Source organism: Calidris pugnax, unplaced genomic scaffold, assembly GCF_001431845.1.
Source record: "Calidris pugnax isolate Ruff unplaced genomic scaffold, ASM143184v1 scaffold210, whole genome shotgun sequence".
Classification (NCBI taxonomy): Eukaryota; Metazoa; Chordata; class Aves; order Charadriiformes; family Scolopacidae; genus Calidris; species Calidris pugnax.
The window spans coordinates 402,290-423,655 of record NW_015091004.1 but is presented as its reverse complement, the minus strand read 5'-3'; positions in this window follow the sequence as shown (position 1 = coordinate 423,655).

The following is a 21,366-nucleotide window of genomic DNA, read 5'->3' as shown; positions in this document are numbered from 1 at the left end:
TGGTGAAAAGCCCAATGAGGGGTGTGAATTCACACTCGCGCCGTTTTCCCCACAGACCGGGCAATTCACCTGTTACACTTTTTGGGTGGTTTGGTGGGTTTTTTTGGGTTTTGGGGTTTTTTTTTTGCATTTTAAAGCATTTTTGTAAAGGAGGTGAAGCCACACGGTGCAGCTCACACCAGGGGTTCAGGTGCAAAGCCCAGTGAGGGGTGTGAATTCACGCTCAGGCCGTTTTCCCCGCAGACCGGGCAATTCGACTTTTATGATTTTGGGGTGTTTTGGTGGGATTTTTTTGCATTTTAAAGCGTTTCTGTAAAGGAGGTGAAGCCACGCAGTACAGCCTGTGCCAGGAGTTCTGGTGCAAAGCCCGATGAGGGGTGTGAATTCACACTCAGGCCGTTTTCCCCACAGACCGGACAATTTGGCCTTTATGATTTTGGGGTGGTTTGGTGGGGTTTTTGGGGTTTTTTTTGCATTTTAAAGCATTTTTGTAAAGGAGGTGAAGCCACGTGGTGCAGCCTGTGCCAGGGGTTCTGGTGCAAAGCCCGATGGGGGGTGTGAATTCACTCTCAGGCCGTTTTCCCTGCAGACTGGGCAATTTGGCTTTTATGGGTTTGGGGGGCTTTGGTGGGTTTGGGGATTTTTTTTTTGCATTTTAAGCATTTCTGTAAAGGAGGTGAAGCCACGCAGTGCAGCCATGCCGGGGGTTCTGGTGAAAAGCCCAATGAGGGGTGTGAATTCACACTCGCGCCGTTTTCCCCACAGACCGGGCAATTCACCTGTTACACTTTTTGGGTGGTTTGGTGGGTTTTTTTGGGTTTTGGGTTTTTTTTTTTGCATTTTAAAGCATTTTTGTAAAGGAGGTGAAGCCACACGGTGCAGCTCACGCCAGGGGTTCAGGTGCAAAGCCCAGTGAGGGGTGTGAATTCACGCTCAGGCCGTTTTCCCCGCAGACCGGGCAATTCGACTTTTATGATTTTGGGGTGTTTTGGTGGGATTTTTTTGCATTTTAAAGCGTTTCTGTAAAGGAGGTGAAGCCACGCAGTACAGCCTGTGCCAGGAGTTCTGGTGCAAAGCCCGATGAGGGGTGTGAATTCACACTCAGGATGGGAATTCCTGCCGGCAGGAAGAACGCTAAAACCAGACTAAACCCTTATTCTGGCTAAATTCACCCAGCCCAATTTCTTGGGAGTTAACCACCCTTCCGAGGAGGCGGCTTCAAAGCTTCCAGCGGCTCCCAGCCAAAAAAATAATAATAATAATAATAAAAAAAAGACTTTATACTCATTAAAACCCCATGGGCTAATTGAGGGTGTCCCTCCCCCTGGCTGGGATGCCGGCTTCGGAAGCGGGGCACCGGGGACAAGAGATGTGACCTGTCGGGGATGGATGGTGGCCACAGGTGCCATCGTGGTGGCCACTCCTGGGAAAAACACCCGGGCAAGAAATTCCGGGGCCAGAGAGCCCCCTGTGCTCAAAGGCCGGGACCAGGCAAGCCCTTCCTTGTTTTTTCCTGGATTTAATCGGGATCTGATGATTAAATTTCCTCTTCCTGGTGCTGGCTCCTCCTGCGCCCGAACTTCTAGCCGCCGCAGGAGGAGATGGGGTTGTGGCCAGAGTGAAGGGAAAGCAGGGAGGCAGCAAGCCTGGACCCTGCCCCAGGTGTCAGCCAGGGCTCCCTGCCCTTGGCCACCCCTTTTTCCTGGCTTTGTTTGGCAAGTGCCAAGGAAAGGAGCCACGCGATGGCATGGGAGCACCCTTGGGACCTCCTTGTCTTTGAGGGTTATCAAAGGAAAGCTCCCCCATAGCTGGATAGCCTGTTTCTCTAATTGCAGCAGGGCATTTTGATCTGGCTTTTCTTGGTGGAAAGGGTTCAGGTGGCACCTTCAAACCTCCGTCAACCCTGTTATCTGGCTGGGCATCGAGGGAGGGATGCGGGGATACCAGGGTGCTGCTCCCCGCCTGCACCTTGGCACCAAGACTGGGGTGCCAGGACTGAGGATGCTCCTCTCCCTTCTGCTTCTGCAGGTGTTTGAGGTGCTGGAGCGTTGTCCAGAGGAGAGCCACCAAGCTGGGGAGGGGTCTGGAGAACAAGTCCTATGAGGAGAGGCTGAGGGAACTGGGCATGTTCAGTCTGGAGAAGAGGAGGCTGAGGGGAGACCTCCTTGCCCTCTACAACTCCCTGAGAGGAGGGTGGAGAGAGGTGGGGGTTGGCCTCTTCTCCCAAGGGAATAATGACAGGAGCAGAGGGAATGGTCTGAAGTTGGGGCAGGGGAGGTTTAGATGAGATATCAGGAAGAATGACTTTCCTGAGAGGGTGGTCAGGCACCTTGTCCTGTCACCGGGCACCACCAAGAAGAGCCTGATCCTCTTGACACTCGCCCTTTAGATACTGATAAGCATTGATGAGATCCCCTCTCAGTGCTCTCTTCTCCAGACTAAGCAGACCCAGGTCTCTCAGCCTTTCCTCATCAGGGAGATGCTCCATTCCCTTCGTCATCTTTGTAGCCTCTTCTGGACTCTCTCCAGCAGTTCCCTGTCCCTCTTGAACTGGGAGGCCCAAAACTGGACAGAGTTCTCCAGATGAGGCCTCCCCAGGGTAGAGCAGAGGGGGAGGATGACCTCCCTTCAACTGCTGGCCATGCTCTTTTTAATACACCCCAGGAGACCGTTGGCCTTCTTGTCCACAAGGGCACACTGATGTCAACTTGTTGTCCACCAGGACCCCAAGATCCCTCTCTTTGGAGCTGCTAATTGAAAACCAGCAATTCATGCCCATCCTGGGAGCTGCTTTCCCTGTGCTGAGGATGCACGTTAGGCACGTTGCTGGTGGGGAAGGTTCACCTGAGCCTGGAGTAGAGGGGATGAGCATCCCATCCCACGTCTCCTCTCCCTGTCTCTTTTACAAGAGGTGGCTTGCAATGCCCAGAAGCTCAGAGCAATAAGGGGCCATGGGGTATTTGGGCACCGAGTGGGTGCTTGTATGTGGCAAGGACCAAAATCTGTGGGTACAGAAGAAGATGCTCCTCCAGCATCCTTCCAACAGGCACTGGGGGAACCTGGGGCTCCTGCCTCCCTGCCCTGCTCCTACCCCTCTCCTGCCTCCAGCTGCCTTCTCCTGCCACATCCCCTCTGTTTCCAACGTGACCAGCAAAGAACCAGGGGAGACCTTATTGCTCTCAACAACTCCCTGAAAGGAGGGTGTAGAGAGGTGGGGGTCGGGCTCTTCTCTCAAGTCACAGGCGACAGGACAAGAGGAAATGGCCTCAAGTTACACCAGGGGAGGTTCAGGCTGGATATTAGGAAAAATTTTTTCACCTAAAGGGTTCTCAGGCATTGGAATGGGCTGCCCAGGGAGGTGGTTGAGGCCCCATCCCTGGAGGTGTTCAAAAGCCGGGTTGATGTAGTGCTGGGAGGTCTGGTTTAGTGATGGTGTTGCTTTTTGTTTGTTGTGTGGGTGTCTATTTTTGTCAGTTAGGTTGACGGTTGGACAAGATGATCTTTGAGGTCCCTTCCAACCTAGAGGATTCTGTGATTCTGTGATTCTGAGCCAGGAGGGAGCAGGGCACACCAGCACAGCAGCAGGGTCGTCCCACCTTTGGAATCACGCCATTCCCATTTCCCCTTCCAGGAAGTGATACCGGTGAGCGATTAGACCCGGACAGGATGCCCTAACGAGCTCAGGCTTTTTATAGGGCGCTGGGAATTCGTCTTGCAGGAATTCCATGTTAAAGTTCATTTCGAGACTTTCTCCCTCCACTCCCCTGCGGTGTTTCTGAAGCAGGATGGCACAAAATTTGAGCCGTGATTGTCTCTGCCTAAACGGTGCTTAGGAGAAGGGCTGGTCTGGGGTGACAGACCCGTGACTCAGATACATGAGCTCTTTCTACCTTTGAAATTGCAGAGAGGTGCCCAACATCTGCTTGTCTTGGAGGTGAACACTGAAACGGGCTGCCCTGAAAATGAACCCAGGTTCCACAAACACCAAACCCAGCAGCACCGAAGCCGAAGGTGCAGAAGGATGCTCTTACGGCTGCGGTGGGTGGCTCAACCACGAGCTCCTGAAACCTCGCAGATGGGAGTGTTCCCAAACCTAAGCCGAATAAAATCTGCTTCCCAAATGTAATCTAATAAAATCCTGGGCCCTCGGTGGGGGTGTCCGAGCTCCCGCTGCAGCTCGGGTTTGTTGCCGCCCGTTGCTACGCGCGGGAGGGAGGGAGGGCTTTTTCCATAATCCTCTGATTTTTGGTAGGAGTCCAACAAATCCCTTTGGCCGTATCATGCTATAGGTTGCTTTCCGGAGTTGGGGAAGGCAGTGCTTGGCTGCCAAGGTACATTTAATAATACTTCGTTAGTACAGCGAGCCAGGCAAATTCCCTGGGGTGAGCTCTTCAAGGCTAATCTTCCCCTTGGCAAGAATTAATTACAGCCGTGACAGTTAATGATGAGGGATAGGGATAGCTGGCAGGTTTTGATGCCCCTCTAGGTTTGTCCATACCAAGAAAGATCTTCTCCTACGGAAGCGGGTGGCAGAGCTCTTTAAAAGAGGGAAACAGCAGCTCTTTGTTTATTTTCCCTCCCTTGGCAGAGAGCAAGGCAGCATCCCTGACACAGGTGGCACTTCCAGGTGTTTGAACTCTGCTTGGTCAGGGTACTAATGTTTTATGACTAGGAGAAAGTAAATAAATGATTCAGACGAGATTTCTTTTGTACGTGTAACTTTCTAGTTTCCAAACCGATTGCCTACTAAAGTTTCTAATGAGTAAGTCTCAGTGCATTTGGAACAGGCACACAAAGCATCATCTCCCTTCTGCCAGACTCCCCAAATGGATTTTTCTGCTTCATTTTCAGAATTAGATTACGCTGAGCTGTAATAAAAGCAGGGCAGATTTACTCCTCCGACACCCGTCTCCACCTCAAATGTGCATTTACCCGATACATTTTTTGTAGCTGGAGCCTGGAGGATTTTTTTTCCATCCCTTCCTCAGACATGCGCCGCGAACGTGACCTGTGGGTCGGCTGCGGAAGCGGGTAGACCTGGCAGCCCTGCATCACCCAGGGTCTCCATCCATTGCAATGGCTGAAGGCGAAAGCAGTGATTTCCTGAGCTGGGTTTGCAAACCTGCCCTCTATTTTTGCTTTTCTTTGGGACTCCCAGCACATTATCCCCCCCCCGACACATCAGCAGGTGAGTTTGGGGCCGCTTTGGTGCCAAAAGGGAAGGAAAGTTGCGGGATGAGGGGGGCTGGAAGTCACCCGTGATCGCTGTGCAAACAGCTCAGCCTTTGTGTGTGGTGTTTGGAAGGTGAGGATAAACACCCGGCCAGGTAATGATTGCTTCCTACTAATAACAGGGATTAGGTTTTTTTTTAAGCCTGATGAGGAAGTGCGTGAAGCAAATGACAGGGCTTCCGGAGCGGCTTTTAATTTCTTTGGCTGCTTGACATTAACTGAATGAATGAATAAATAAATCAATAAAGGAAAGCAAAGAGGCAGAGGTGAGAGATAAGAGAGGCCTGGGGACCAGCCTTCCACCTTCTCTTGTGGTAAAGTCTTCACCATCCTTCCACCCTGCCACTGCTGCCCTCAGTTTTACAGCAGCCTTGAATGCTGTTCCTGCTGTCACATCCCCCAGCCTTGCACATTAAATGGTGTAGCTCCTAGAATCAGAAAATCATAGAATTTTCCAGGTTGGAAGGGACCTTTAAGATCATCTAGTCCAACCATCAACCTAAGACTGACAAAACCCATCACTAACCCATGTCTCTAAGCACTATGTCCACCCATCTTTTAAATACCTCCAGGGATGGTGCCTCAACCACTTCCCTGGGCAGCCTGTTCTAATGCTTAATAACCCTTTTAGTATAATTTTTTCTCCTAATCTCCAATCTGAACCTTCCCTGGTGTAACTTGAGGCCATTTCCTCTTGTCCCATCGCCTGTGACTTGGGAGAAGAGACCAATTCCCACTTCTCCACTTTTCAGGGAGTTGGAGAGAGCGAGAAGGTCTCCCCTCAGCCTCCTTTTCTCCAGGCTGAACACCCCCAGCTCCCTCAGCCTCTCCTCACAAGACTTGTTCTCCAGACCCCTCACCAGCTCGGTGGCCCTTCTCTGGACCCTCTCGCCCTGCCCTGTGGGGAGGGATGGGCAGTGGAGTTTGCTTTGGGGAGCTTTGCACCACACATGCATCCACAGCCTCCCTCCTCCTGGAAAACTACTCCATATGGGAAAATCCTTTATTGTAACCAAAATCTTTTAGCCAACCATTTCCAGTAAATAGGACTCTTCATTTTAAGAGTGCTATTTTCACTTCCAGCCAAGCAAGCGATCCCCTGTCCACACCTCCCACCCTGTCTGGCTCACCCGAAGTGCTGATTGCAGTGGTGAGCCCCGTGATCCATGAGTTAATGCTGTGGTTTCCCATCGAGTTTCTTTTCCTCCCTGAGTCCGATTGCACAAAATAAAACAGCTTTTGTCTGCAATGGAGATTCTCCTGGCAACAGAATGACGGAAGCTGCAAAAAAAAAAAAAAAAAAATTAAAAAAAAAAAGCCAAGGCTCAATGACAGCTCTATTTAGAACTAACCGCCAAGATGAGTCTGTTTTATCCTCATTAAGGAAGAAAGCATGGGGCTAATGGGAAAGGGGGAAGCAATACCATTTAGGATGGCTTCATAAATGAACAAAATAGCCCTCCTGGCAGAAGAGAGGTGCAAAAGGGCACGATTATCCATGCATCAGCATGGACCTGGGAGTGGGTTCAAGAGACGAGAGAGATGGGCTCCAACCTGGACCCTCCGTCCCCACCAAACCAACAAGTTCAGCTGGATTATGTGATTTGCAAGGACTGCTGCAGTCAGTGAAGAGGCCCCAGTGGATTTCTGTGGGTCTGGGTCAGGCCCACAGCTCGCAGGAGGGAGTTTGAAGGGCATAAAGGCCTGGTTTGTAGCCAAGGAGGACTTTGGTGTTTAACACAATGTCCTCCTGGGCTGCCTTTTCGTGTCCCATGGAGGCTCCAAACAGCCCTTTCTTCACCAGTTTTGGCTGCCAACTCCCATATTTCTCCCTATATATCTAAAGATCTTCTCTGGGACTAACATATGGGGAGCAAGAGCCATTAAATGGTGCTGTGGGGTGACATGTCCATCACCTATTTCCTGCCAACAAATCTCTGCCAGACCCTTTCCACCTTTCAGGCAGCACCGGGGTAAAGCAGGGGAGAGTTCCCTCATTTTAGTTGTGTGAGACAGGGTAATTTCCCAGATTCAGTGACGAGCAGCCTCATTTCTGGCTTTCGCTGAGCTCCTGTATTAATCAATGCGGTTAATTGAATTGATGATTGCACCGGTGTGTGTTCGAAGCAGCTGTTTCACATCATTAGCCCCACTTAACGTGATGGTCTGTCAGAAGAGCTGCCCACAGTCTTCTCCACCTTGATGCAAGCCATGGGAGATCCTGGATCTCCCCACTGTATACCAGCTTAAGGACAAGCATTTGGAAGATTCCACGCTCCGGGCATCAGTCTAATTTCTAGTGTGTACCAGCAGCTACATCAGGTTTGAACCCAAGGGCTGAATGCACCTGATTGATACAAACACAGGGCAAACCCCAAAGAAGCAGTGTTTTCTGCAAATTCATTCCAGGGACACTGGGTGCAAGCGTCCCGGGATAAAAGGGGAGGAGAAAAGTATATCAGCACCTTTGGCTGTCTGCTGTCCCCCTTGCAAAGGGCTGAGGATTCAAAAAATAAGGGGAAAATAATAATTCACGGACTTTTACAGGCACCAGAAAATGGGAATGGGGAATTAGTCCAGGGAACCCCAGGAGCTGAGAGCCATCAATCAGCAGCAGCAAGGAGGGCTGGAGCAAGACCTGCTGGACCACATGCCCCATCAGCAGCATCACAGAGGCAGGCAGAGGATGTGCAATTGTGTTTTATGGCAAAAATATCTTCCCAAAGTAAACACTGGGCTCTGAGGACTGGGCAGCACAACCAACACAGCCCTTTCCCCCCTTTTCATGTGGTCGATGGACACTATTTTTTTTTCCTTGCTTCCCCCATATGCAGAAGGGGCATCCCTTCTACTCATCCTCCTTTTCCTATGTGCAGTCCCTGGGACTTATTTGGCAAAAAACCTGCCAGATCCTGGCAATTAGTATTTTCTGCTGGGTGGTTTCGCTTGGGCTGATGCCTCCATGACCAAGTTTCCACAGCTCCTGTGTCAGATGCGGACACATTATCCCCATTTTGCCCATTTAGGACAGGCAGGGAGCAATGCTAAAATTTGCCAGTGTGGCCGTGATTCAAGGTATTTTCAGTGGTTGCTCGCCCAGCTTGAGATGCTGGTCATCTGTGTAGCATCTCCTGGATGCTTTCCTGGATGTAAGGGCTGTGAAGATCGTGATTTTACTAGCTAGTAATTAACTGTGAAAGCAGCTGCCCCATCAAGAGATACCCTCTTCCCACAAACTCCTTTCAGCATCCTGTTCAAGCCAGTGATGCAAAGTCCATTCCCAATGGTGTTTTCTAGCCCCTGCACAACTCGTGCCATCCCCTTAGCGTGCCCTCCAGAGCATTGGGCCAGATGGGGCTGCATTTGTCCGTCTGATTTTCAAGAGAGGTTGGAAGTTTTTCCTCTCATCCCAAAAATTTGGAGCTGCAAAATCCCTCTAGGAGGAAATCCATCCTAAGTGTGTTATAACCGGGGTCCGAAAGAGCTTGAAGTATATATCACCTGAAGATCTGCATTCTCTGATCCAGATATCAAGTCCTCTGTCTACCTGCTGTGTTGTTTTTAGGTTTCTGGCTGAGGTGATGATCCTCCTAAGCTTCCTCAGCAAAGCTGTCTCCAAAGGGGTGCCTCCACAGTCACCCTGCCACCCAGGCGCTCACGCTGGGGCCAAGGGCCTGCAAAACTTTCCCTTGCTAAAACTCAATAAAGTTTGGAAAATTTCAGCTGGGACACGTGGCTTCTCACCCTTCTCTTCTTCAGAGTGTTGAGGGATGTTTAACCATCAGGCAGGAGCAGGGTCCTGGTTTTCCCCCTCCCCTGACGTGCAAAAGCCCTGAGTGTGACCCAGGCATGGCTCTGTAGGGTCCCATCCTGGAGATTCTGAGCACAGCCCAGATGACACCCAGTACTTTTTTTCACTCTGACTAATCTATACTTGAAGAAACGTCCCTGCTGACACCCTCAACCAAGTCCTCTCTCCCTGGGGGCTCATGGCCAACAGCCCCCTTCCCCCAACTGCATCAAGGGCCGTTTAGATGCAGTGCTAAGGGACATGGTGTAGGGGAGGACTTTGTAGAGTAGGGGAGATGGTTGGACTCGATGATCCCAAGGGTCTCTTCCAACCTAGATGATTCTATGATTCTATGATTCAATGATCTTCTCCACCTTGGCTTCTTTGCTACCTTAAAAGATCTCTCACCCCAGCTACCCAAAACTCTCTGAGATAAAACTGGGGGCATTTATTACTGGGAAAGAGGGAGCAAAGGAGTGATGCTGGTGTGTGGTGGACCAGCTCAGAGCTTCTCCATTAGCCCCCAGCACCCTGGCTGGGTTTGAAATCCAGAACCACGTGCAAACCCTCTCCTGCTTACACAAGGCACCCTCTGTCCCCTTCCCTGGAGCAGCCCCCAAGGACGACGATGTGGCAGCTGGGACAGAGGGTGTTTTGCAATGGTCACTGCTGCCAGGTGTGTGTGTGTGTGCCTGTCCTAGGGGTTACTACACCCCGACAAGGGCAAAGAGCAACACGAGTCAGTTGTATCATCACGAAATAACCTTAAACGCCAGCTGCATGCCAGGTACCCTTCTGCAGAGCCCTCCACACATTGCACCGTTTGTGGTTCTCCTAACAAAGAAGGTCTTGTCCAAAACACTGCCTGGATGAGATTTAAGCCATCAAGAGATAACCGCTTGGCTGTTTCTTGCCTGGACCTCAATACCTCCTCTTGCATGGCGAAACACACTTCCTTTCTGTGCCGCCGGATTTGCCTTTTCAATGCTTCATTATGTTTCAAGGTCACGGCGTATCGAGCAGTTTGCTCGGCTGCCCTGGAAAGAAACGAAGTCACAAGAAAAAATTTTTGTTGTTGTTTGATAAATGCGTGCGGCCCGAACCCGAATCGCTTCCTTATAAGCATGTAAAGAATAATGGAAAGCACTCAGGTCTTCATTTTCCTCTGCGCTCCCTCTTTATAAGCCCATTATTCACACTTCTTTTCCAGGGCAAAGAAATGCCCAGTTCTTTTCTTTTCCAGCTGGCAAGCTCTGGTCTCTCATTTAGGTCCCGGTGCCATGGGATTGTTTGCCTGGATTTTAAGAAACCGTACCCTTCGTCGCAATAATGCCAGCCCAAAAGCTGAGCTGCCCTCTCAGCACCCACCAGAGGGATCGCCACCAGCACGAACGGTATTATTCCCACTTTAAAAGCGGAAAAATTGGGGCTGGAGGTTGTTAAAGCAGATGGAGGCGGCGTCGATGGGGGCTGGTTATGTCCTGGTGGGTGTCACGTGGAAAGGACTCGAGGCTCGTGGTGGTGGCCACGGTCCACGCGGTGGCCAGTGTCACAGGTGAGTGGCAGCTGGGAGAATCACAGAATCACAGAATCATCCAGGCTGGAAGAGACCCTCAGGATCATCGAGTCCAACCATCTACCCTACTCTAAAGTTCTCCCCTACACCATATCCCCCAACACCACATCTAAACGGTTCTTAAACACAGCCAGGGATGGGGACTCCACCACCTCCCTGGGCAGCCTGTTCCAATGCCCCACCACTCTCTCTGTGAAGAATTGTTTCCTAATGTCCAGTCTAAACCAGGGAGAAGCAGGGCTTTGGGGCACAAAGTTGGTCTCTTTGGAGTCAGTGGTGAAATTCCCACTGGTTTCAACTACCAGCCTTAGCACAGGCTAGAATTTGGAGACCTGTTGACAGGCCCATAGTCACAACCCGCCTGGTGGAATCCATTTGGCAGCTTGTTTGCAATATTAATTAGGGCCAAGAGCAACAAAGATGGTGAGGGGTCTGGAGCACAAGTCTTATGAGGAGAGGCTGAGGGAGCTGGGGGTGTTCAGCCTGGAGAAGAGGAGGCTGAGGGGAGACCTTCTTGCTCTCTCCAACTCCCTGAAAGGAGGGTGTAGAGAGGTGGGGGTCGGTCTCTTCTCCCAAGTCACAGGCGACAGGACAAGAGGAAATGGCCTCAAGTTGCACCAGGGGAGGTTCAGGCTGGATATTAGGAAAAATTTTTTCACTGAAAGAGTTATCAGCCATTGGAATAGCATGCCTGGTTCATCTCCATGCCATGCATGACCCCACCACCCCCATCACATCCCACCCCTCTGGAAACAGGATGAGGTTTTTTTCCTATTTGCCTAGGTCTGCAACACATCTGCTGAACGAACTAACCCGTAGGGATGAACCCATTCCACCAACCTCCTGGGAGAAACTGGGAGCAGAACCAGGACTGGCCACCCCTTTTCCTGACCCCCATTCCCTGCACCGCCTCCCTGGCAGCCAGCATCATAGCAGTGCAGAGGAAATGCCAGGGCTTAAGTGATTTAGCTCGGGGAGCGAGTGAAATCTACTTACATGGGCTAATTGATAGCGAATGATTCCTTAATTAGAAATTACAGAATTGCCCCCTAACTTATGAGGAGGAACAGGACCAACCCGTTGAGGAGCTGAGGAGTAATTTTTGTGGCTGATACTGACTTTCCTTCAGAGCTGCTCTTGCCAATTAACTTTTCACGATGTAGATTTGTTTGCCTTAAAATATCCTGTTAGAAGCATTTTCAGATACATTATTTAAGGCCTGAAAATAAATATTGGATGCTCAGGCTGTGCTTTGTGAAAGCTCGGAGCAGCTTGCCTTCTCGCTCAATTATTGATCGTGCTTTCCGCTGCGCTGGAGACACTCCTGCATGCACAAGGGGGAAATCCCTCCTTGTTTACTTGCTCATTCTATTTCTCCAAGTCTCTAAAAGCTCATCCAGCAGTAGATTTGGGATGTTCATCACAGTAGAGGATTTATTTCCAATGCTAAAGCCCCATCGCAGAGCTGCCAGCCCCAGGAATTTCTCACCGCAGACACTGAGGATGGGGTTGATGTATTTTTATTAAACACATTTCCACTGCCATCAGGAAAGGTGAGTGTTGCACAACTGATAGCTGGATGAGCACAGAAGAGCTACCAAAGCCTGGCTCCTTCAGCAGCTGAGACAGACTGCATGGTCTGACGGATGCTTTTCTCACATTAGGGACTTTTATGTCTCTCTGTATGTGGGCTTTCTGATGTTTAATAAATTATCAGCATTTCACAGAATCACAGAATTGTTGGAGTTGGAAGGGACCTCTAGAGATCACCCAGTCCAACCCCCCTGCCAAAGCAGGGTTGCTCAGAGCACATCACTCAGGAGCATCCAGGCAGGGCTTGAAGATCTCCAGAGAAGGGGACTCCACACCCTCCCTGGGCAGCCTCTGCCAGGGCTCTGCCACCCTCACCCCAAAGAAGTTCTTCCTCACATTGGAGTGGAACTTCCCATGGTCCAGCTTGTGCCCGTTGCCCCTCGTCCTGTCACTGGGAACCACTGGAAAGAGTCCGGCTCCATCCTCCCTCAACCCACCCTTTAGATCCTTGTCACCATTAATGAGGTCTCTCCTCAGCCTTCTCTTCTCCAGGTTCAAGAGCCCCAGCTCTCTCAGCCTTTGCTCATCAGGGAGATGCTCCAATCCCTCCATCATCTCTGTTGCCCTACGCTGGACTCTCTCCAGCAGTTCCCTGTCTCTCTTGAACTGGGGAGCCCAGAACTGGACACAGGATTCCAGTTGTGGTCTCCCCAGTGCAGAGCAGAGGGGGAGAACGACCTCCCTCCACCTTCTGGCCATGCTCTTCCCTACACAGCCCAGGATTCCAGGATCACATCCTCAATCCTGGAAGAGACACAAATCCTGCCCCACAGCATCAGGAGGCCACCCCCGGTCTGTCTGCCCCCCTGGGGTACCCCAGATCCCCGTGGGGGCACAGAGACACATTGCTTGGTGTGAGCTGCCGCTGCCAGGTCAGGCTTCTCATTATGAAACCCAGACAGATAAGATAAGAAAGGTTCACAGCCTCTCATCACAAGACAAGATTTCTCATCTCCAGCCAGGCTTCCCTGCCCCTGGTGTTTATTCGCTGTTACATCCAACATCCAGCAGTTGATGGATCACCTCCGCTGGGATTTCAAGTCAGTCCAGCCAGAGGAAATTGGCTTTGACAGCTTTGTGATGGAAACATCTTGGGCCAAACTCGCCCCTGGTTGAAGCTCCCTGGGGGTTGGCGGGGCCGGACTTGGCTCTGGCTGGCTGGGGACATGCAAACCAGTAATGAAAAGCCTGGAAATAGAGTAACCTGGATTCCAAAGCTTTGTCCCAGGGAGCAAGGGATGGTGTAGCCCACCACACACACTCTCTGGAGCTTAGAGGGCAATGCAGGCAGAGACAGAAGGACAGGGGGGCTGGCTGTAGCTGCAATGGGCTGTATGATGCTGGTGTATCTCCTCCAGGGTTTTGGCTGGCACGGAAATACAGCCTTAAAAAATCATAAGCTAATCTGAGGCAGTTTTACCCCAAACGCTGCTGTGCAAACTGAGCTGAACCAACACAAGCAGCACTACTGCTTTTCTAAGAGTTTTGCAAACTGAGCTGAACCAACACAAGCAGCACACTTGTTTTTCTAAACACTCTGCTTTTCTAAGAGTTTCTATTTCTTCCTGGGCTTTTAAGAAGAGGTTACGCTGATCCAGAGCTCTGAGTGTTACTCCTTGACCCCTTTCTTATGGGAAAGCTGTTTGGTCGAGGGAGGTTTTCCCACCCCGAAGGATTTGCAGGAGGTCCAGGGAAGCACAGATGTGCTTTTCATGCCATCCTGTCCTCAGTTCAAAAGGCTCTCACCTCCCCAGGAGCACGTTCACTGTTCCTATCTAGTCCCAGCATCTCTGGTACTCCTCAGGAGCTGGGACAAACAGGAAAGCACAAACTCACTTTGATCGCAGCCTTTAACACCACAGGGCTGGATCTTACACTTGGACAGTTGGAGCTGGAGGTTGGACAAATCAGGAGCAGCCGGATGCTGGGGCTCCTAAAACCTTGAGGTTATTCGTTGTGATTTTTGACCCAGTGAAAGGGCAGGAGGACTTGACTCACTGGTCAAGGTTGATGGTTTCTCAGCAAAATGCAAAGCTCCTTCCAGTGAGGACAGACACCGACAGCAGCCATGCAGCCAGCACAGGAGGAGCCTGCCTGCTGACCTTCATCCTGATGGAAGGAATGAGCAAAGGTCCTCCCAAGTCAGGCTTCAGTCTGACTGATAAAAGGCTCACAATTTTTGGGGGGTAGCCAAGAGGAATTCAACTCAGAGTCTTGGGAAACTCAACTCCACGCACAGCTTTAAGGTGCCACCAACAGGCAGGCATTGCTCGAGACCAAGGAGGTGCCACCAACAGGCAGGCATTGCTCGAGCCCGAGATAGAATCATAGAATCATCTAGGTTGGAAGGGACCTCCAAGATCATCTAGTCCAAACATCAACCTAAGACTGACAAAAAACCACCACCAAACCATGTCCCCCATCACCATGTCAACCCATCTTTTGAACACCTCCAGGGATGGTGCCTCAACCACTTCCCTGGGCAGCCCAGTCCATGGCTTGATAACCCTTTCCGTGCAAAAATTTATCCTAATATCCAACCTGAATCTCCCCTGGGGCAACTTGAGGCCATTTCCTCTTGTCCCATCGCCTGTTCCTTGGGAGAAGAGACCGCCCAACCCTGGCTACACCCTCCTTTCAGGGAGTTGTAGAGAGCAATAAGGTCTCCTCTCAGCCTCCTTTTCTCCAGGCTGAACACCCCCAGCTCCCTCAGCCTCTCCTCATAAGACTTGTGCTTATGTTGTCCCATCCCTCAGCCTCTCCTCACGAGACTTGTGCTTATGTTGTCCCCGAGGAGGTCCAGCTGTGTTTCTCCATCTCCCCTCATGGGCGTCAATCTAAGGTCAAGGACCTTCCCTTGGAGCCACAGCCTGGTTGAGGCATCAGGCCCCTTTGGACCCAACTCCACCAACCCATCTGGTTTGGGTCCAAATCCCTTTTTTTTTTCTCCTCAAGGGGTGGGGAATGGGCAGGATGCTGCAGATATAAACATTCATATGACAAAGTGTTCAGTTTTGCTTGATGGCTTCATCTTCGTGCCTTGTGAAAACCACAGCCGAGCAGGAAGGAGGTGTTGTGTACATTCATTATTTACTTAAAGGAATTAAAAAAACGTCAGCTGTCAGCTAAATCATCCGTTTTCCCGCAGATGGCTCTCCTGCTGTAGAAGAAGCAGGTGGCTCTTTTTACACATCTCAGCTTTTCAGAAAGTGAAATGCAATTTTTTTTTAAAAATGCTGCAGATATAAACATTCATATGACAAAGTGTTCAGTTTTGCTTGATGGCTTCATCTTCGTGCCTTGTGAAAACCACAGCCGAGCAGGAAGGAGGTGTTGTGTACATTCATTATTTACTTAAAGGAATTAAAAAAACGTCAGCTGTCAGCTAAATCATCCGTTTTCCCGCAGATGGCTCTCCTGCTGTAGAAGAAGCAGGTGGCTCTTTTTACACATCTCAGCTTTTCAGAAAGTGAAATGCAATTTTTTTTTAAAAAAAGTAAAATTTTAAATGTCAATTTTTTTAAAAAAAATGCAATTTTAAATTGGGATGAAAGCACGGTATATCAGGAGTTATATCCGAGCACCATAATACTTCAGAAAAGTGTAAATCTGATAGGAAAACAGTTTAAAAAAATACTCTAATCTTACCCTCTTTCTCAACACCAGGTGCCATTCCTAGTTTTGCTGCCCATAATTCACCCATGCAGACTTCATTAAAGGTTCCAGTAAATCATTTGCAGAGTCGGAAGCTTGCCAGTTTGCTTACAGTTTAACAGCATGTTTCACCTCACTGTTATTTCGTTTATTTGCTTCAGACTGCATGAAAATAGTCAAGTCTGACTTATTCAAAATCAACAGGAGAAACATGGATAAAGGAAAGGAAAGCTTAGGCCTGGCCCGTCTTGTGATTGGTACAGTGAGAGCTCATGGGCTTTTAGAATATGTTCATTAAAACATATATAAACTGCTATTTGTTATACAAATATAGTTTATCTATATATAGACATATTATTTTTGGAATTGCATATGTATATTTACCCATGTACTTACTTTAGAGCATATTACCCCCTCTCTCTCCCTGACCAAATCCAACAACAGAGAACAGGACTTTTGCTTCTTGGGGTCCTCCAGGATCCCAGCCATTGAGTCCAACACCACTAGGACATTGGAATTGCATATGTATATTTACCCATGTACTTACTTTAGAGCATATTACCCCCTCTCTCTCCCTGACCAAATCCAACAACAGAGAACAGGACTTTTGCTTCTTGGGGTCCTCCAGGATCCCAGATGTTGAGTCCAACACCTCTGGGACAGGCTGGACCACTAGGACCACAGATCCATGTCTCCTGGTGGGTTTGCCCAGCCCAAGAAGGAGCTGTGACCCTCCTTGGACTGGAGAGAATGAGATGTCCCATACAGACCTGGCAAAAGTCATGGTGGGCTTTTAGGTGCCCGTACCAGGTATGGACCACTTCCTTTCAGACTTTTCACCTTCTCTCAGTCCTGAGAAAGCAATTCAGCTCCGTATTTTACATCCCTAAATGCTGGATCATGCTCAAATGGCACTTTTATCAGTTCCAGGGTTTTGCAAAACCCTCTCCCGAGGCAGTCATCAGCGCTGTCAAACCCTCCATGTCCCCTTAGCAATGAGGAGCCTGCCTCCTGCCACGGGGTCTGCCTCACCAGCCGTTGCTGAGCAGCGAAATGGGGTGATTCAGGGGCAATCACATACTTTAAAGCCTAGATGCGATCACCTTTCCTGATTAGTGTCATGCTTCATTGGACTCTCTAACTAATTTCCCATTAACATTCACGTCACTATCCATAAAACCACTTGCTCTCTGTTAGGCAAGCCTGGTGTATCATTTACTGAGCGCATAAAAACTCTACAGACTCTTACCCATTTTGGTTTTTTTGAAAGCGTGGCCCCGGGGAAACTGGACTTGCCACGTTTTTGGCCACTTTGAGAAATCAGCAATGTTTTGCTCTGCCAGCAAAGCTCTAGTCAGCCTTTCCGTGGAAGAGGATGCTGACAGCCACTGTCATGGGATGGAAGTCTCCATCAAGGTGGCTGAACCAAGCTGCTACGTGCCGGGGCTGAGGTTGCCCTCTCTGTATGTCATCTACAGCTGCTGTAGAGCTCCAGCAGGTCGCCTACACTTGGTCTTTCAAGAGATCAGGCCCAAGAAACTCAGCCTATTTTAGAAAATATGGGAAAAGATGTCACGTGGCAGTCCTAATTGGAAACAATCATAGAATTGTAGAATCCTATGGGGTTAGAAGGGACCTCTGGAGATCACCTAGTCCAACCCCAATCCATTTAGTCCAACCCAATTTGCTGATAGACATACCTAATGCCAGAGGGGTACTGTGCACAAAACCTTTTTGCCCAATTCCCTCACTTGAAAATGAAACTTTTTAAGTCAGAAAGCTGGCCATGGTCCTGCCCTGTCCCTTCGGCCACCTCAGAGCCATCCCTTAGGCAGGAGCCAAGTTGGGAGAAGGGCCCAGCATCCCTGAAGGAGAACATATTGCCCCATGATGGAGTAAGTGCTCACATGTTGGACACTCTTTCCCAAAGCCACTCTAAGCCTCTTAGAGGAGCAAATCCCATTCCCACCCTCTTCCTCTGGTGCGTGGCATTTACCAGTAGAGGGATCCATTTATTCCAGCCCGGACCACACCGCATGGCTGCTGTTCCTCCTCCAGGATAATCCCCGTTCCTCCAGGGCCCCACATCCCAACCCTACCATGTGCTTTGCAGCACCCTCAGGTGCTGCCACATCTCTCCTCCTGCCTCCAGATGGAGGGCTGGGACACCAGAGGATGCAGAGAAGGAGCGATGACCTTGCCAGAGCAGCTGTCCTGTAGCTAACATTTTCTCCTGCCTCTAGGGAACAGGGGGGGAGGGCTGGGACACCAGAGGATGCAGACAAGGAGCAGTGACCTTGCCAGGGCAGCTGTCCTGCAGCTACTACTTTCTCCTGCCTATAGGGGACAGGGGTTGTCCTGCAAGGAGGACGACACATTTATTATGTGACCCCAACAGGGGAAAGATCTGACATTTTGTGAACCTTCTTTGACACCTACTCACTGGTCGCTGCATCCTCTGCTCGTTACGCATCGGCTCATGCATCACCTCAAGGGCTCATGCATCCCCCCAACTCCTTCTGGTGCCAGAGCCTGCTCTCATTTGCACCACCTTCGTTTTATTCCTGGTCATTTCAGCCTCGCTTCCCACCCATGCACAGCAGTGGGTCTGCAGAAGGCAGGTGAGGATTTAGCAGGAGGTGCTGCAGGGATGGCAGTGCTGCAGGCTGTGCCAGCATCTCAAAGCTCAAAGTCACCTTTTCCTCCATCCCTGGCCTCCATGGAGGACAGAAGGCTCCCAGGCTGCTCCTACTGCTGGGGAAGGATGTGCCAGCTCCTTTTCTTTTCTCTTCTCTTCTCTTCTCTTCTCTTCTCTTCTCTTCTCTTCTCTTCTCTTCTCTTCTCTTCTCTTCTCTTCTCTTCTCTTCTCTTCTCTTCTCTTCTCTTCTCTTCTCTTCTCTTCTCTTCTCTTCTCTTCTCTTCTCTTCTCTTCTCTTCTCTTCTCTTCTCTTCTCTTCTCTTCTCTTCTCTTCTCTTCTCTTCTCTTCTCTTCTCTTCTCTGGAGAAGAGAAGGCTCCAGGGAGACCTCAGAGCAGCCTTCCAATATCTGAAGGGAGCTCCAGGAGAGCTGGGGAGGGACTCTTGGTCAGGTGCTGGGGTGAATCTGCTGTAATGACAGTAAAGCTCCATTTCCCAGGAGGGAGAGGTACTAAGGTGGCTTGATAAACAGTAAAGTTTTACAACTTGCTTCAAAAGAAGGCACAGAGGTGTTTTTTTTCCCACCCAAAAAAAGCCCATCCAGTAGTCAGCGTCCAAACTTTCTACATGGGGGGTTGGTGGGGGGGTATCCCCCTGGGCTTCACCCACATTTGTGCCTTAAAAATAGGTATTCTTGGGGGTTAGATTCTCTGTCCACTCCTGAGTCCCCTGGTCGTGACCACAGGCTCATTAGGCTTAAATACCTCAAGTGAACTAGAGCCAGAAGAGGCACAAAAAACCCATTTGTGGTCCCTTCGTCTGCGTCAGGAAGAGGAAAGAAAGCATCCATCTGTTGTTTTGCCCTTGCCAAGAGACCCTTTCCTGCAGGCTTCAGGTTGCATGTCTCCTGCAGAGGTTTGGCCAGGAAGAAAGGGGATGTTACCCTCCCCAGCTGGGTTTGTAGCGCTTTCCCTGTGGGCAGCAGCAGAGCAATCCAATGATCCTTAGACTCTACCAGCTGGAAAAAAAAGGAGGACAGGACAGCCCCTAGAGCCCTGGAGATGGTTAAGGGAGCCAACAAACAGTTTGTCGTTAACTATTGCTTCCCAGCGACTCCCTTTATAATGCTAATATCCCGCGGAGGAAAGAGTGCCAAGGAATTGCTCGCATTCCTTTCTGCAACAACAAACCCCTCAGAGCCAAATCCCCCGACCCCACACATTTATCCTGAGCCCTGTGCTTGCTCTCGGGTTGTCTGCTCTGCTGGGCATGTCCCCTTTTTTTTCCAAAGTCACATCCCAGAAGACCAGCTCCACTCCCGATGCAGTTGCTCCGCGCAATTTGGTGCCAGGCATCTGCTGGGTGCGTGTTGGTCTTCCCTTCCCACCACTGCATCCCACCAGCCTCTCTTTCCCTCCATATCAGGAGAGGTTTAGGTTGGATATTAGGAAAATTTTTTACACTGAAAGGGGTATTAAGCATTGGAACAGGCTGCCCAGAGAAGTGGTTGAGTCACCATCCGTGGAGGTATTTAAAAGGCAGGTAGACATAGCGCTTAGAGATATGGGTTCATGATGGGTTTTGTCAATGGTTGGTTGGACTAGACGATCTGAAAGGTCCCTTCTAAACTAGGCAACTATGATTCTATGTCGCTTGCAAAGTCTCGAGCTGACATTGGCCTGAAGTTCTCACAAGGGAAAAGGGTCTGAGGGAATTTTTCCTGTGTGGCAGGTGTCTGAAGCAGGAGGAGGTCTGCGCCCTCCGCTCCCAACGAGGTTGGGTTGAACAGCAGGGCTCCTGCAGGCACGGAGCAGCACTGTCTCTGAGCTTCTTCGGTTTAGGAGCAGGGGTGCTAGCAGGAGAAAGGCTGAGCCTACTGTCCACAGCTGCCCAACCCTGGCCCTCGACCCACTCCTTGTGTCCTGCTTCTTGCAATACCCCTTCTCCCTTGGGAACCACCTCCCATCGAGATGCTGACAAGGGATGGGATGAGCCAAAGAGCATCCTGAGAGCAGAGGACAGTCCTGGCAAGCCAGACCAGTGCAGGGTTAGATGCAGCCCAGGCACCAGAGGAGGAAGATGAGCTGGGGAGACCTTTCTTGCCTCCTGCCAAGCATCACCAAGCCCTGTTTTGGGGGGCTCCTCCTTCAGCCAGGAGCACTTCACTATGGCTGCTTTCTACCATCAGCTAGGAAAGCCTGAGTTCCTTCCTGGTGAGCAATTAGCTCTAATTAACACACAATTAGAGGGCTTCTATTCCATTATACCCAACCAGTGGGATTGGAGCCACTAATCACCGCACTGATGTGGCAGCAACCCAGCAGATTGCAACCCTGAGGTGAACCCATATTTGCAAGTCCTGCCAACTTCCTGCTCCCAGTCCGCAATTCCCTTCTCTAACCATGGTCCAGAGACCCAATGAGACTGAACATCTGGTGGTGGCTACAGTGAAAGCTCCCTTTAAATAAGTCTACTTTTCTGAGTGGAGGTATTCCTTGGTCAGCTGGAGATTGCTCTGAATTCAAATGAGCAAATTCCCTACATGAGGGACAATTCATGGATGCCCCATCCCTGGAAGTGTTCAAGGCCAGGCTGGATGGGGCTTTGGGCAACGTGGTCTGGTGGGAGGTGTCCCTGACCAGGGCAGGGGGGTTGGAACTTGATGATCTTTATGGTCCCTTCCAACCCAAACCATTCTATGATTCATTCTATAATTCTAATTACAAGATGAACACATGAGGACAATGCTGTGCCAGAGTGAGACACTCTGCCCATGGGCTGGCACTGTAGCTTTATGGAAAAGCAGAAAAAACCCCACAAACCAGGTCCTACTGAGTTTGTGTTCCTGTATAAATCTGAAAATAATTGTTCAGGGGACAGATGA